This window comes from Eubalaena glacialis, chromosome 6 (assembly GCF_028564815.1).
Source record: "Eubalaena glacialis isolate mEubGla1 chromosome 6, mEubGla1.1.hap2.+ XY, whole genome shotgun sequence".
Classification (NCBI taxonomy): Eukaryota; Metazoa; Chordata; class Mammalia; order Artiodactyla; family Balaenidae; genus Eubalaena; species Eubalaena glacialis.
The window spans coordinates 127,365,017-127,379,772 of record NC_083721.1 but is presented as its reverse complement, the minus strand read 5'-3'; the positions used below and the strand labels follow the sequence as shown (position 1 = coordinate 127,379,772).

Below are 14,756 nucleotides of genomic sequence, written 5' to 3'. Positions count from 1 at the left end.
GGGAGAGAGAGGAGGCATTGCCCCCTCCACCCGGAGGGAGCCCCTCCCTGTGCCAGCATACACTGGCTGTCTTATCAACTCCTTCACCCCTGCTCCACTGCAGGGAGGGGCTGCTCTCCCTTATTAAGAGGCTCAGAGAGGTAAAGCAACTTGCCTGGGCTGTTTCCAGGACAGTCTGATGCTCGGGCTTGGGCTCCTCCTCCTCCGTCTCCCTCCCTCAGCCCTGCTCCGCAGGGGCTGTGGGCCGCACTGTGGCTCTGAGCAGAGGGGTGGCGTGGGGTGCTGAGCCTGACCTGCCTGGAAATGAAAGGTGCCAGGACCCCCACTCAGAGGCGGGAGAGGAGGTCAGGAGGCTGGGCAGCCCCGCGGATGCGGGAACATTTGCAGAGGTCACGCAGGGAGATGAAGCGGTTCCTTTTCATAATAGAGTCTGTAGGGAGAAATCAAGGCTTCTTGGAACTTAAAGCTAAAAATGCCAGCCGGACATAATGACAACAACAACAATAATAAAATATGTAGTCATGCCATATATTGTGGTAAGCACTTTTCATAGTGTAAATCTTCCCAGCAATCTGCTGAGCGGATGTTACTTCCTTTTCTACTTTGTAAATGAGGTAATTGGGCTCAGAGAGGTCACTTAACTCGCCCAAGGTCACCCAGCCAATAAGTGGCGGAGCCAGGATCCAAACCAGAGTCTCTCTCATGCCCAAAACATGCTTATTCTGCTACACTAACTGAGGTGTAATTTAATTCATCAGAAGGTTCCGCCTTAGGTGACAAAGAGGAGGCCCAGAGAGGTTAACCTGCGCGCGAGGCCCCAGTGGATTAGTCACAGCTGGGGAAGCTTCCGGATCTCCAGAGCCACCTTGCCGCCCTGCGGTGCTGGAGGAGAGCTGTGTGCCAGCTGCCAGGCCCAGCTGCGCCCTCCCCTCCCCCCTCCTCCCACACACATCGATCACACACATACACATTTTCATGAAACAGCTCAACCTCTGCAAGAGGGCCCAGACAGGAAGCCAAGGGTCCTTCTTACCAGCTGGGTATGAAGAGCCATGTGCCTACTTCCTCGGCCATCCAGAGCCTGAGCCACGCCTTGCTGAACTCGGGCCAAACAGCCCCTTCCCCTAATACCACATAACCCTCCTGTGTGACCTTGGGGAGTCTTGGCCATGTTCTGGGCCTCAGTTTCCTCTTCTGGGAAGTGGGGGGTAGCGGCACCTCCCCCCTGGGATGTCGGGGGGCTTTAGTGTGGTGGTGTCTATAAAAAAAGGCAGCCAAGTGTCCGGCATGCCGTGGACGTTGAACAAATGCCACCCGGCCTGGCCTGGTTCCCTTTAGTTACTGGTGGCTGGGCATGCTCGCGCTGTTTCTAGAGCAGAGTGTTTGCAGCAGCCTGGCTGCCCGGGGCCCGGTGGAGTCCAGTGGTCACCCCCTGCAGCTGACACAGCTCGTGCCCATCTTCCTCCTCCTCCTGTGGCTCCCACCGGCAGCCCCTGTTGTCCCGCCCGGGCGTCCCCACGCTGACTGGGTGCTGTCCACCCCTCTCTCCACCGCGGCGCTGCACACAGTAGGTTCTTGGGAACTTGGTGAATCACGGAATTTGTGCTCTGGCCCCGGGCAGGTCTGTGCTGGCTCCCACAGGGCATCCCGAGGAGCGACTCTGCCGGCCCTCACCAGGCCAACGTGGCCGACGGGGCAGTGGGGCCGCCCAGCTGCTTCCTGGTCCTGCCTCATCTTGTGAGGGTCCCTCTGCCCACAGTGCCAGAGCAGATGTGGCACTATTAGAGATCTTGAGTTCAAACCGGTGGGCAGCCAGGAGACCCTTGCAAGCAAGTCTGGGCTGAGTCTGTGCCTGGATTCGGGGAGCCTCCTCGGAGGCGGTGGAGCTGCACAGCTGCTCCTTGCACACACTCTGTGCCCTGAGCCCAGGGAAGGGCGAGCAGAGCAGGGCAGGCTTCTCAGAGGAGGCAATTTTTGAATCGGCCTGAGGAGAACACGGGTTGGATCTTGCGCTTGCTCCTGACCTTTTGTTTAGCCCACCCCAAAAGTCCTGCAACAAACAAGTGGAAACCACTCGCCTGGTAGGGCTGAGACTGGAGGAGGCCCCATCACTCTCGGCCGACCCTCCGGGCCCCGTGGCCTGACCTCTGCACCTGCCCCAGCGCTGAAACCTTCCTCTGGCCGTGGGCCCCGGCTGGGCCACCCACTGCCCTGGAGCAGCTGCAGTCACTCTCTAGAGGGGGGTTGTGAACGCCCCAGTTCCCTCGCCCCTCAGGTGGGGTCACCCTGAGTGGGGCTATGCCCCCGGCGCTCACGGCAGTAGCTGCAGTAAGGGCACTCCCCTCCTGGTGTCACCTCCACCCTCCTGCCCGTGACTCTCTTGTCCCCGACCCGACACTTCTTCTCTGCAGCTGCACTTTCCTTCTCAGAGAACAGGGGGGATCTAGCAGCGTCCTCACAGGGCACCAGGGAAGCATTTTATGAGAAAGTGTGTCAGATAAAGCCTTGACTATCTAACTATATATTCTTGCTGCCCGACAGGGCGTGACCAGCCTGTCTCCAGTTGAAGAGCGCTCCCGGCCCCTGTCTTGGGCCTGCCTGGACGTGGCAGTGGGGACGGGAGGCCCGGGCAGGCAGGGACCGCTGCCCGGAGTGATGCTAGGTGTGAGGGCGATGCTGCAGCCCCTGCAGTGCCCCAGGAGGGACCTGCTCCACAGCGGACTGCAGAGGGCATGTTCAGGAAGGGATTTCCGGGCTACTCTGAGGCGGAAAATTTGAGACTGTAAGCTCCTCAACAGCTGTGTCCTCTGTATTGTTTGGGCCGCTGCCTGGAGCACCATGGCTACAGGATGAATACAAATGCATAATGGAAGGGGCTGTCCTGGGGCTCAGAACAGACTTTTTCATTCCTCGCTCCCCCAGCTGCTCCCTTCCCGGCTCCCCTGAGACTGTGCTGGGACTTGATGTTGTCAAAACTCATATAAATCCTAATGTCATCTGGCTCTGCTGACTGCAAGGCCCCAGACATCAGGAGGAAGGAGGGAATTTTCACTTTTCTCTGTGAGGGGAGTGACTGGGGAGGGCCCATGCTACCCAGACTTCCTGGGAAGCAGCTGGGACCTGGCATGCTGGAATGGCACGGAACCCTCGGTGCCCTGTCCCCCTGGAACATTTTAGGTAATCTGCCCCAGTGCTTTCGGCTTAGAAGGCTGGGCGGGGCCGGGGGTGGGGGTGCGTAACCCAGGGCTGGCACTGTGGACAGAGAGACTCTCACAGGATGGGGAAGGACCAGGGAGCAGATGTGGCACTATTAGAGATCTTGAGTTCAGACTGGTGGGCAGCCAGGAGACCCTTGCAAGCAAGTCTGGGCTGAGTCTGTGCCTGGATTCAGGAATCTGTAAGAAGAGCATCGATGGGGTAGAAATAACACCCGAGGCAGAAGAACTGGAGGCATCTTCTGCCTCAGTCAGAAGCTTCTTATATGCTTTCCTCTGGAAGAGGAAAACCTAGGATGTGATGACCACCCAGGGCCAGAGGTGGAAGCAGCTAAGTAGGTTAATAAGACAGCAAGTGAGTTTAGTGACCAAAGGAGGTAGATGGTATGATGCATAGTCAGGGCCTCTCCAACCCAAGTTATAGTGGGACCTCGCCTCCTTTCATTTGGACCTCATGCTTCTTTTGATGTGGCGTCTGTTAGTCTTAGCTAACTGAGCGGGCGGCGCTCATTGTCCAGTCTCAGGGAGCTTGTGACTCTCTTTTGCAGAATATTATGTCACAGAATAATATTGTCACAGAATATTATTGTCACAGAATAATATGTCCTGCCAGCCAGATTTACTTCCAAGGGCTAAAAGCAGGACTTTATAGGAATCCCTGATGGGTTCCATCCTATGGCACTATGCCAGATAGTTTCCTAGACTGCGGAGGGCATTTGGGTTTCTAATTCCCTGCTCGGTATTATCTATCATTTCCAGCTTGTGCTCCTTACACAGGTGGTAACATCATCATAACAAACATGTTAAAAATGCACAACATCCTACATTAAATATAATGAAGGTGTAACTGTCAGCTGAGTTGCACTTCTTGACACAATGCTTTTTTTTTGGGTAAATATTTAATTAACATGTATTAATTTTAATTTTGCAACTTTCTTTCAGTAGCTTTTGAATCAATACATTCACCCTAGTTCTCAAACATTTTTTAAGGCCCTTGAAAAATTTGTGGTCCAGAGCCTTGTGCCTGACGTGCCCCATGGTTGAAACAGGCCCATTGTCTTCTCCCCTCTCTCCTGGTCAGCTGCATCAGTGTCCTGGCTGACCTTCCTGTCTCTGGGTCCCCTGTCCTCAACCTGGTGTCTTTGGTACATGGCTTCCAGCTTATCACCCTGAAATACCATTTCTTTTTGTTCCATTCTTTCTTGAAAGTCTGTGTTGGTGGCCAGAACGAGGCCAGACCACTCAGCCTGCAGGGGGGACTCTCCATCACTAGCTCCCAGCCCCTGTGTGACCCAGTGACCCTCTGCCCTAACGTAGGCCATCCTTGAAGTCAGGCCAGGGCCTTCGTTGACTCCTGGGCCCACAATGCCGATTCCTCCATCTCCTCCACTGCTGCTCTCACCCACCCTGAGAAGGGGAAGAGCTTCAATGATACCATCCTGGGCCCACGACCAAGGCTTTTAAACAAGAGAGACTGTGTTTCCGAGGCTGACCACCATCTCTCGGAAGACTCACATTTCCCAAAGTCTTGATCCTTTCTTGGGAGCATCTCTTAAGGTCTCTTCACTTGGACTTTCTGCTTGTCTCCCATGAAGGACGTGGACTGGCCTCTCTCTGTTAGGCGAGGAGGGATGGGTCGGGGATCTGCAGGCAGCTCTATTAGGGAGGGAGGACCAGATGGGGAGCTGGGGTGTGGTTGGTGCCACAGAACACAAGGCCAGGGGGCCTCTGATTGGGTGGCAGAGTGGTAATATTCAATAGTTAAATTAATTTTACTTTCTTTTTTGGCTGCATTGGGTCTTCGTTGCTGCGCATGGGCTTTCTCTAGTTGCGGCGAGCAGGGGCTATTCTTCGTTGCGGTGCACGGGCTTCTCATTGCGGTGGCTTCTCTTGTTGCGGAGCACAGGCTCTAGGCACGTGGGCTTCAGTAGTTGCAGCACACAGGCTCAGTAGTTGCAGCACGTGGGCTCTAGGGTGCACGGGCTTCAGTAGTTGTGGTGCACAGGCTCAGTAGTTGTGGCTCACGGGCTTAGTTGCTCCGCGGCATGTGGGATCTTCCCGGACCAGGGCTCGAACCCGTGTCTCCTGCATTGGCAGGCGGATTCTTAACCACTGCGCCACCAGGGAAGTCCTAAATTAATTTTAAAATAAAAATAATATTGATAATAAATTATTGTTAGTAATAGTGACCTTTCAGTGAGTACATTTGAGACCCTGTTCTGAGCACTTTACATACATAACCTTCTTAAGTTCTCACGGTACTCACATGAAACAAAAACAGGCTCAGAACAGAAGCCACAGGCGTCCAAGGCCACACAGGCTGGGAGGACAGCCCAGGTCTGTCTGGCTCTCAAATCCATGCCCTTCCTTCTCCACCAGACCACTTTCTTACAAGCAGCAGCTTTTTGCCGATTCTTGGAGAAATGCAGCATTCCATTGATCCATCCGTCTAGGCCTTCACCAGGACCACATGGTTTTAATTACTGTAGCGCTATGATTAAAAATCTTTTAATAGCCCGTAGGACTGCTCCTGCCTCATTATTCTTTATTTTAGTGTTTTTCTGTTTCTTCTTTTGTGTTTACTTTTCCAGACAAACCTTAGTTAATCATTTTGGTAAGGTCCCCCAAAACCTGAAGGTATTTTAATTGAGATCATACTGCATTTATAGATTATTTTAGGGGATAATTGGCGTTTTTGAGTTATTGAGTACTCCTCTGCAAACATAAAATGCCTTTCCATTTATTCAAGTTTTCTGTCATGTCCTTTAGTCTGATTTAAATTTTTATTCTTACAAGTCTTACACATATCTTGTTATGTTTAGCCCTAGGTATTTCATTTTTTTTTGTAGTTATTATGGAAGGAATCCTATCTTCCGTTATATTTCCTAGCTGGTTCTGTGTCTAGTGGGAAGCTGCTGATTTTTGATTACCAGTGATTTTCTGCTTCACTGAATTCATATTTCTCTAGTAGGTTCCCTTCTGATTCTCTTGGGTATTCTAGGTATACAAGCATATTGTCTGCAGATAATGACACTTTTTCTTTCTTTCTCTTACTAATTATTTGGCCAGTACTTCTAGAAGACTGCTAAGTAGTGGTGGTGTTGGTGGGATAATTTAATTGTTAATGAGTAAATAATATGTCACCATTTGGTTATATCATCATGTAATTAACCATCCTCACTTCTGTACATTTAGGTTGTTTCCAATTTTTCCCTTTTGCACATAATGTTTCAGTGAATGCTTCTGCTTATAATTGCTGTCCTTTTTATTTCGATCAGCATGGTAGATTGTTAGGAGTAAAAATTTATTTCTATCAGCATGGTAGATTGTTAGGAGTAAAAATAATGGCTCATGGTAGATTGTTAGGAGTAAAAATAATGGCTCATGGTAGATTGTTAGGAGTAAAAATAATGGCTCGTTTTTGAGATTGCTGATACTGAGTGCCAACTGATTTTCCAGGAAAGGATTCTCTAATTAATTAAACTAACATGTATATTTTGAAGCTTCAAACTTTTCGTTAGTGCCTCTCAGAGTCTCAGGACCCGGGCCAGGGGTTGGGGGGTGGGCACCATTTCCTTAGAGGGAATTTATGTCAAGTGAGCTTGGTTGTTAGTCCTGTCGGGAAGGCATTTTATTGTGAACTCAGATTTAGTTAAGAACAAGAGATTGGGGCATCAGAATAGGCTGGTGCTGAGGTTGTCCGGCCTCTTGGGGCCCCCTGACCTAAAGTCCAACATGGCTTATGTTTACCTTCTGAGAATCCCCTCTGTTCGGGGCTGTCGTAGACTGTGCAGCCCTCAGACGTGTGCTGCGGCGTTGTCTTGACTGGTCTTGCCCTGGCCTGACTGGGCAGCCACGGGTCTGCGGCAGTGGTTGTTATGGCCCCGCGGCGGCCACGTGGCCCCCTGCTCTGGCTGCCATGGCTCTGCCCACCCTGTGCTGCCTTCTGCACAAAGTCTCACTTTCTTTCGTGGCTCTCCAGTGGTGTTCTGGGGGCTCTTGTCAACCCAGCTACGCTATAGTCAGCTGCTGGGCTGCATCATTCTTCCCTATCACCCTGGTCTCCCTTGGCATAAAGTAAACAGAGTGTTATGGGTTGAACTGTGTCCCCCTAAAATTCATATGTTGAAGTCCTAACTCCCAGTACCTCAGAAGGGGACCTCACTTGGAAATAAGATGTAATAAGTTAAGATGGGGTCATGAGAGTGGGCCCTAATCTAATACGACCGGTGTCCTTATAAAAAGGGGAAATTTAGACACAGAGACACAGCTGCTGGGAGAATGCCACGTGAACATGAAGGCGGCGATCAGTGTGATGTGTCTACAAGCCAAGGACCACCAGCGATAGCCGGCACGCCACTAGAAGCTAGGGGAGAGGCCTGGAACAGACTCGCTCTATCAGCCTCCGAAGGAACCAACCCTGCCGACACCTGGATCTTGGCCTTCCTGCCTCCGGAACTGTGAGACAATACATTCCTGTGGCACTTGGCAGCGACAGTCCTAGCTAACTAGTACAGAGGGTAAAGTCTCATCTGCTCAACACAGGTCTCCGTCTGCTCAGGAATGATGCCTCAAGATGGCTTGAACAGGTGGAGAGGGACGGAGGGGACTAGAGCCTGTATAGGGGACACCCTGCCTCCCAGGACTTGGCTGCCCTGGGCTTGAGCCTGGAGCCTAGAGAGAGAAGGCAAGGGTGCCCTCGGTGCACAGAGCGTTAACCACACAGTAGCTCTCTGGGGAAAGCTTCTTGCATGCACCTGACAAGGAGTTCCTGTGAACGGCTCAGAGGCCCCCCCCTTTCCAGGGCCCAAGCCAACTAGCTGCTCCTCTGGTGGTGGAGATACATGGTGACCACGCAGGGATGTAACTTCCAGGAGGCCGAGGACGGGCCTTATGGGACCTGCAGCTCTGCAGTTACGGAAGGACAGGTGGGAGGTGAATGGGGCTGCCCTTAACTGTGCCCCCCAGACTGTCCAAGGCCGGCAATGGAGGAGCTCCCTGTGGAGAAGGACAGGGACCTTAGAGCCTGACTGCCGTCCCCTTGGAAACGGCCACCACCACCCCACCACAGGCTGGCCCCATGTGCCCTAGTGGCCTGGCCCGCGTGGTCTGAGGGCTGCCCTTCCCCTCCTCCCTGGCCACTGCAGACCCCCAGGCTGGGAGGCTGGGGGAGACCTGGTTAAAGACTCGGGAAGCAGACCTGGCAGGGCCGGAAGCTGGGAACCTTGTTTCCATGGCAGCACTTCACCTTCAGCTTGGGGGACGCCTGCCCGGAGACCCCTGACCAGCAGCTCGCTCTGTAGCCGGGGCAGAGACTTAGGAGTCCAGCTGCTTGGGGTAAAGCCCACCTCTGCTGCAGCGAGTTCTGTGACCTTGGCCGAGCTACTCAACCTCTCCGAACCCCTGTCTTCTCATCTGCAACATGGACATAACTCCCGCCTTTCAAAGTTCTCTCGAGGATTCAATAATATAAGGCATACAAACTGCCCAGCACAGTGCTGGCATGCTGACGTGATCACTGCCAGGTAGCTCTTATTACTACCTGCATAATGTTCTCCAGATGACGGACACCTAGGTTCTTTCCACTGTATGAATGTTTTCCCCTTCCTTAAGCTGAACAACAGACAGCACACGAAGTTCAAGATGCACTGATGACGCATGCCCATCTCAAATTCATCATAGTACGTTCCGCACTATTCATTTCCACTCACCAGCCCTTGCTCACCAGAGACTTTTTAGGATTTCCCAAAAACATTTTAGAAGGATGCTTGTGCATTCATTGAGCTTTGTTGTGGGCAGTACTCCCACTCAAGGGCCTTTTCCTCTGTGAATACTTCTCTTGCCACACATTTGGTGCCTTTTCAGTTGTGCAGTGGAGGGCCTCAGAGAATTATAAATTCTCTGACATTCTGATAGTTTGTTTATTGGTTCATGCTTTCATTGATTTATTCATTCCTTCATCAAAGAGCAGGAATTACTTAGGCAAGAAAGGTATATCCAGGCAGAAAGAGCAAGAAATTAGAGTTATGAGAGGGCTTGGGGTCTGGGGGCAGCTCGGCATGGCTTGAGTTGGAGTGAAGGGTGTGGGCATTGATTAATAGCAAGTATTTACTGGCTGTGAACTATGTGCCAGGCCCTGTGCTAGGTGCTGGAGATAAGGCCATGAGCAAGCAGCCGGGGACCCCACCCCATGGAACTTATAAGTCCACAGGGAGACATGTCACAGCCAAGTACAGAGATTATCCTGTGGTTCCTATTGTGTTAGGCGTCACACTGGGGAAGCAGAGGGTGCTGAGAGAGTGTGTGAGGGGCCTGGTCTGTCTTGGGCATCAGAGAAGACCAATCTAGGGACCCTGTAAGCTCAGAGGAAAAATGAACAAACTAGTAAAGTGTCTGCTATGGGGTGAGAGTGAAGAAAAGGGTGTTCCAGGCAGAAGGAGCCGCATGTGCAAAGGCCCTGAGGCGGGAAGGAGCCTGGTACAGTTTAGGAATGGAGATGGCAGGTGGCACACATGGAGCATGGCAGGAAACAAAGCTGGCGGTGGAGGGGGCAGGGTCTCATAAAGGTTAAAGGAAGTTGGACTTCCCTGGCGGTCCAGTGGTTAAGAATCCATGCTTCCACTACAGGGGGCGCGGGTTCAATCCCTGGTCGGGGCACTAAGATCCTGCATGCTGGGCAGTGCAGCCAAAAAAAAAAAAAAATGGTCAAAGGAAGCAAGCAGGAAGTAAAGCTTTGTGTATATAAGAATTCTGAGTGAGGATAATTTGGGGTACGGGCGAGATTACAAGCTCACTAACAGCGCCCAAGGCCAGGTGGCCAAGTGGTACCTTAGAGATGCCTCGTGGTCAAAGTAGCCGCTCGAGGAAAGCAACATCGCCAGGGAGGAACACACTGCCCGGCAGAGCTCATCAACCTCAGGGCAGCAGAGCCACCCTACCTAGAGGAGAGAGGCCACATCTCTGGCTCCACACCCGACCTGGTCTCCAGGGCCCTCCTAGGCCCTTTCTTCCCCCGTCCCTGGACCCTGACAGTGCAGTGTAGTCACTGCACCCAGCTTGCACTTTGTCCAGCCCCTCTGTTCCCAGGGCTTAAAAGAGGATTTACTGCAGCCCGAACCAGCTGTGGTAACTTACAAGAAACCAGATGGTTCCTAAGTGGCCATACCTGTCTTGTGTGCTGCATAAAGTTGTTGGACATCTCTGTTTTCCCAAGAACCACAGATCAGATGCAGCGATTGTTTGCAACAAGGCTTTAGAAATCTTTACCCGTCCCAAAGCCATATCTTTTGGAGACGGCAGCTGCCAGCGACCTGAAGCCACGGCCCCTGGGAGCCCGTGATGAGGCTGAGCCAGCTCCACCTGCAGGCCCAGCTGCCCTTTTAGGATGCAGTTGATTCTAAAGTAAGAGCTGATGATGGAGCTCTGGGATGAGCCACATCCAGGTCACACATCCCAAAGCAAGTCAGCTGGGTCCTGTCTCTGAGCTACCCTGGGTCAGGCTCTGTATGGGCACAGGGGACCCCACTCATCACCCCACGGATGCATCAGCATAGGAACAATGCCCTTATGTGGCACCCTTAGCTCTATACAACCCCAACCCTGAGAGCGAACGGGAAGACTCACTTGGGGCCTTGAAAGGAACTCTTCTCAGATACTGTTTGCTGTTCATCTACATCCTACTGGCATTGCCACACGCTTTGTTATCTGCGTCCCCCTCCCTTCACAGAATAGAAACAGCAGATGGGAGCGTAGGGGGTAGGTGAGGCCAGAGGCAAGCACACCAACTGCATCCCCCGCAGCATGGACCACCTACCCACGTGGAGGGACACAGAACAGCGACAGCAAGCGTGAGCTCCCAAAGCATAGCCATCTGGGGCCAGTCAGCAAAGGGGCACACAGCCCCCAGCTCGGGAGCCGAACAGAGCAAGGTCACAGTACCAGAAGTGACATTTTCTTTTCTAATTCTGCATCCTCAAAAATGGATTCCATTCCATCCAGGGATAATTCATTTAAGAGGAGGACATAATACCCTTTTGCAGCATATGCATATATCAAATTATTGTGGTACACCTTCAACTTATACAGTGTCATGTATCAATTATATCTCAGTAAAACGGAAAACATAAAATTAAAAAAAAATGAAGGCATAATGCATTTTAGAAAAATTCCCACCCAAAGAGATCAAGCTGAAAGTAAGTTGGTGCTTACAAGGATAATTTATCAGAAAAATTCACTGATGTTGACAAAGCTCTTTCCCTAAGTTTCAAATAAATGAGGTGTCAGTGAAATAAATAATCCCAGCATTAAGTAATAAGAGGCACCCCAAGAAGGGTGTGATTCATTATCTCATGAGAGGCACAGGCAGTGAGTGCTGTCAGCTTGTGCAAAGGAACAGTCCCTGTGGGCCCAGAGTGACAGAGGCACTGGGCTGAGAGGGGGATGCTGGGCAGGGCTGGGAAGGCGTGGGTGGAGAGGACAGGGAGAGGTGGTCCAGGCAGGGGGGATGGTGGGAGCAAAGGCAGGGAGGCTGGGAAGCACGAGGGTGGATTCCTTGAGGGGAGCCCTCCTGGGGCCAGACCATGACCCAGACACACTGCAGACCTCTCCTGGGTGGCTGCCACTGACCAGTCCACAGAAGCTTCTTTGAGGGCCTCCCTGCCCCCCGAGGATCCCCCTTGCAGGGCCAATGGCTGGTGTTGTTTTTGGCAGCTCAGGGTCTGGAAGGGTGTGGGAGGAGATGGCCTGGCGGGGCTGAGAGGCTGCCAGGCCTCATGGCCTGCACGCAGGTGGCCGGTGTCGAGTGGGCAGTGGTTGGCTGCGGACCTCGCTGCCCAGACCTGGGCAGGGCCACCCATCACAAGTGAGCCTTTGTGGCCCCGGCTTACAAAACCAGCCAAATATTTTCCTGGTCACTTTATGAGGTGCTAGCTCTGCCCGTTCAACCTGGGAAAAATAAGGTGTCACATAATTTGCTCCTTTAGAGTTGAGAAGGTTTGAAGTTAAGCGAATTCTGTGCCCCTGGGATGGCCAGTCAGCCCGAGGGGGAGGGGTGTTCCCTCTGGAGGGGACGTGGGCACCAGCCAAGCCAGCTGCAGGTTTTGCAGAGGGAGAGAATGAGGCCCTGAGCCTGGGAAGTCAGCCCTCGAGCCGGTGTTAGATGAGGAGACCCTGTTCCCCGAGAATCTTCTTTAACACCATGCTTTGGGGACCGTTAGCCCCCTGCCCACAGGTGAGGCCAGGGAGCTCACGGAGAGAGTTGAATGGGAATTGTCCTGCAGACGCTCCTCACGAGGCAGAGAGGATTCTAGAAGGGTTTCAGAGCCGAGGTGCATGGTGAGGGGGGATGATGTGCGCTGAGGTTGAAAAGCATCAACCTTATGCAGTAAGCTCGTGGGCAGCCACGGACACACTGTGATTTCTGGCCTCCGGTGAGTTCTCACATCCCCTACAAACCCCCCTCCCTTTTTGTTTTTTAACTGCCCATGGCCTGTAATTTCACTGGTAGACCTGCTTCCCTTCTGCCTCTGATAGAAGTGTCATTTATAGAGTACTTGCTGTATTATGCCAAACACTTCAGTAGGTGCGGCATTCATTGCTTCAACTGAGACCTAATCAGCACCTGCTGTATGCTAGCCCTGGGGATGCAACAAGGAAGCTCTCCTTCACGGCAGCCCTGTCCAGAGTAGTAGTGAACCCATTGTTACAGATGGACGGACATGTGGAGCTCAAAGAGGAGTGACTTTCGAAGACATACAGCTAAGACCTACAGCTAAGACACAGCTAAGCAGAGCTGGGTTTCACAGCCAGGCCAGTCTGAGTTCAAAGCCTGGCTTCTCTCCACTCCCCCCTCAGCAGGGTTAGAAAGAGGCAAGTAATTAGTAAAGAAGAGACAATGTGTGTAACCCTATTATAATCTTCTGGTTTGTCCTCGAGGTTTTATTCAAATTAATCATAGCTTTATATGCCAATTATCTTTTGAGCTGAATAAAGATACATTTTTATGTAAAAGGAAATCTATGAGGTCCACTGAATTCCACACCGAATGCGGTAACTCCATATTGCCACCTGGTGGCAGAATCTTTGCATACATAGCAGGGGAGAGATTTAAAAGAGAAGAGCAAAGACTTAACCAGGGTAAGCTGGGACGAAGTGAGAGAGTGGCATGGACATATATACACTACCAAACGTAAAATAGAAAGCTAGTGGGAAGCAGCCGCATAGCACAGGGAGATCAGCTCGGTGCTTTGTGACCACCTAGGGGGGTAGGATAGGGAGGGTGGGAGGGAGATGCAAGAGGGAAGAGATATGGGGACATATGTATATGTATAACTGATTCACTTTGTTATAAAGCAGAAACTAACACACCATTGTAACACAATTACACTCCAATAAAGATGTTTAAAAAAAAAAGACTTAACCAGACAGCAGCTGTGGCCAGTGGGAGGGACTCTGTGTTGGAAGTGAGAACCCAGGGGCTCCAGTCTGTGCCCTGCCCTAGACCCACCCCGCTGGCCCTGAGTCAGCCACTTCAGCTCTCTGGACAGCAGGTCCTTGATTGTGCAGCTCTGGCATGGATTGGTATTCTTCCTGGAGATCCCTTCTAACAGACATTCCCTGACTCTTCGTTGTCTCTCTTATGTTGCATTGAACTTGGGAAAATTGTGCAGGTAGATTTTGAGGCACCACAGGGGGAAGTGGGGTTGGGCAAGTAGGGCTTTCCGGAGCCCTCAGGCCACTGTGTGAAGCACCTTGTAGTAGCACCTTCACTTGAAGTAGCACCTTCTCCTGCATGTGGGCGGCTTGGCCCACTGTGGGTTCTCACTCTCTCTCTGGGATACTCTCAGACCCCAGGCGCTTAAGGTCAGTTCTCGCCCCCTGCCTTTCTTCAGGGGACCAGAGATCCTCTTCCACTCACTAGGGTGTTTCCACCAGGAATGACCTCTGATCGTAGCCCAAGAACTTGTTCAGGTAGCCCAAGAACTTGTTCAGGATCTAGCGAAGACTTAGCACAGTGGGGGAGGTTATTAGTTCTATTCACTTGTAAGGAACCGGAAACCTGACCCGAACTGCCTTACGTTGCTAAGGGGAATGTATGTGCCTTAAGTTGATAAAGGGAATGTATGTGCTTTTTAGTTCTGGGGTAAATCTGGCTTCCACTTCACCTGTATCCAGGGTTCAGACACCATTGCCAGGATCTAGATCTGGTTTCTCTCTATTTCTCAGCCCTTCTTCCTTCAAGCCTAGTGGTGCCTTAGGGGTGTCTTATGGGGCTTTAGGTCCTCATACTCTCAACCTACATGAAAAGACACAATCTAAGTAAAGACAGTGATTCCACACTGATCTCTAGATCTCCCATCCCACAGAGCACCATCCCTAAGCGCCTCCAACACACACACATTCTGGATGGAGGCCCCATGGTTGGGGTCTTCTTCTTTCTAGGGTCCCAAAATGAATGCAGGAGCCCCTGGGGGCACCCCTTCCCTCCTTATCCAGCAGGAGCCAGCATACTTGCACCAGCTTTGCCTAGCACAGGTCCTGGAA

General features: G+C 51.9%; 1 protein-coding gene across 1 annotated transcript in view; it reads left to right on the top strand.

Annotated features, from left to right (window-relative positions):
* Positions 1-14,756, top strand: part of SPSB4 (splA/ryanodine receptor domain and SOCS box containing 4) — a 97,219-nt gene that overhangs the window by 57,920 nt on the left and 24,543 nt on the right. The gene's annotated exons all lie outside the window — the stretch shown is intronic.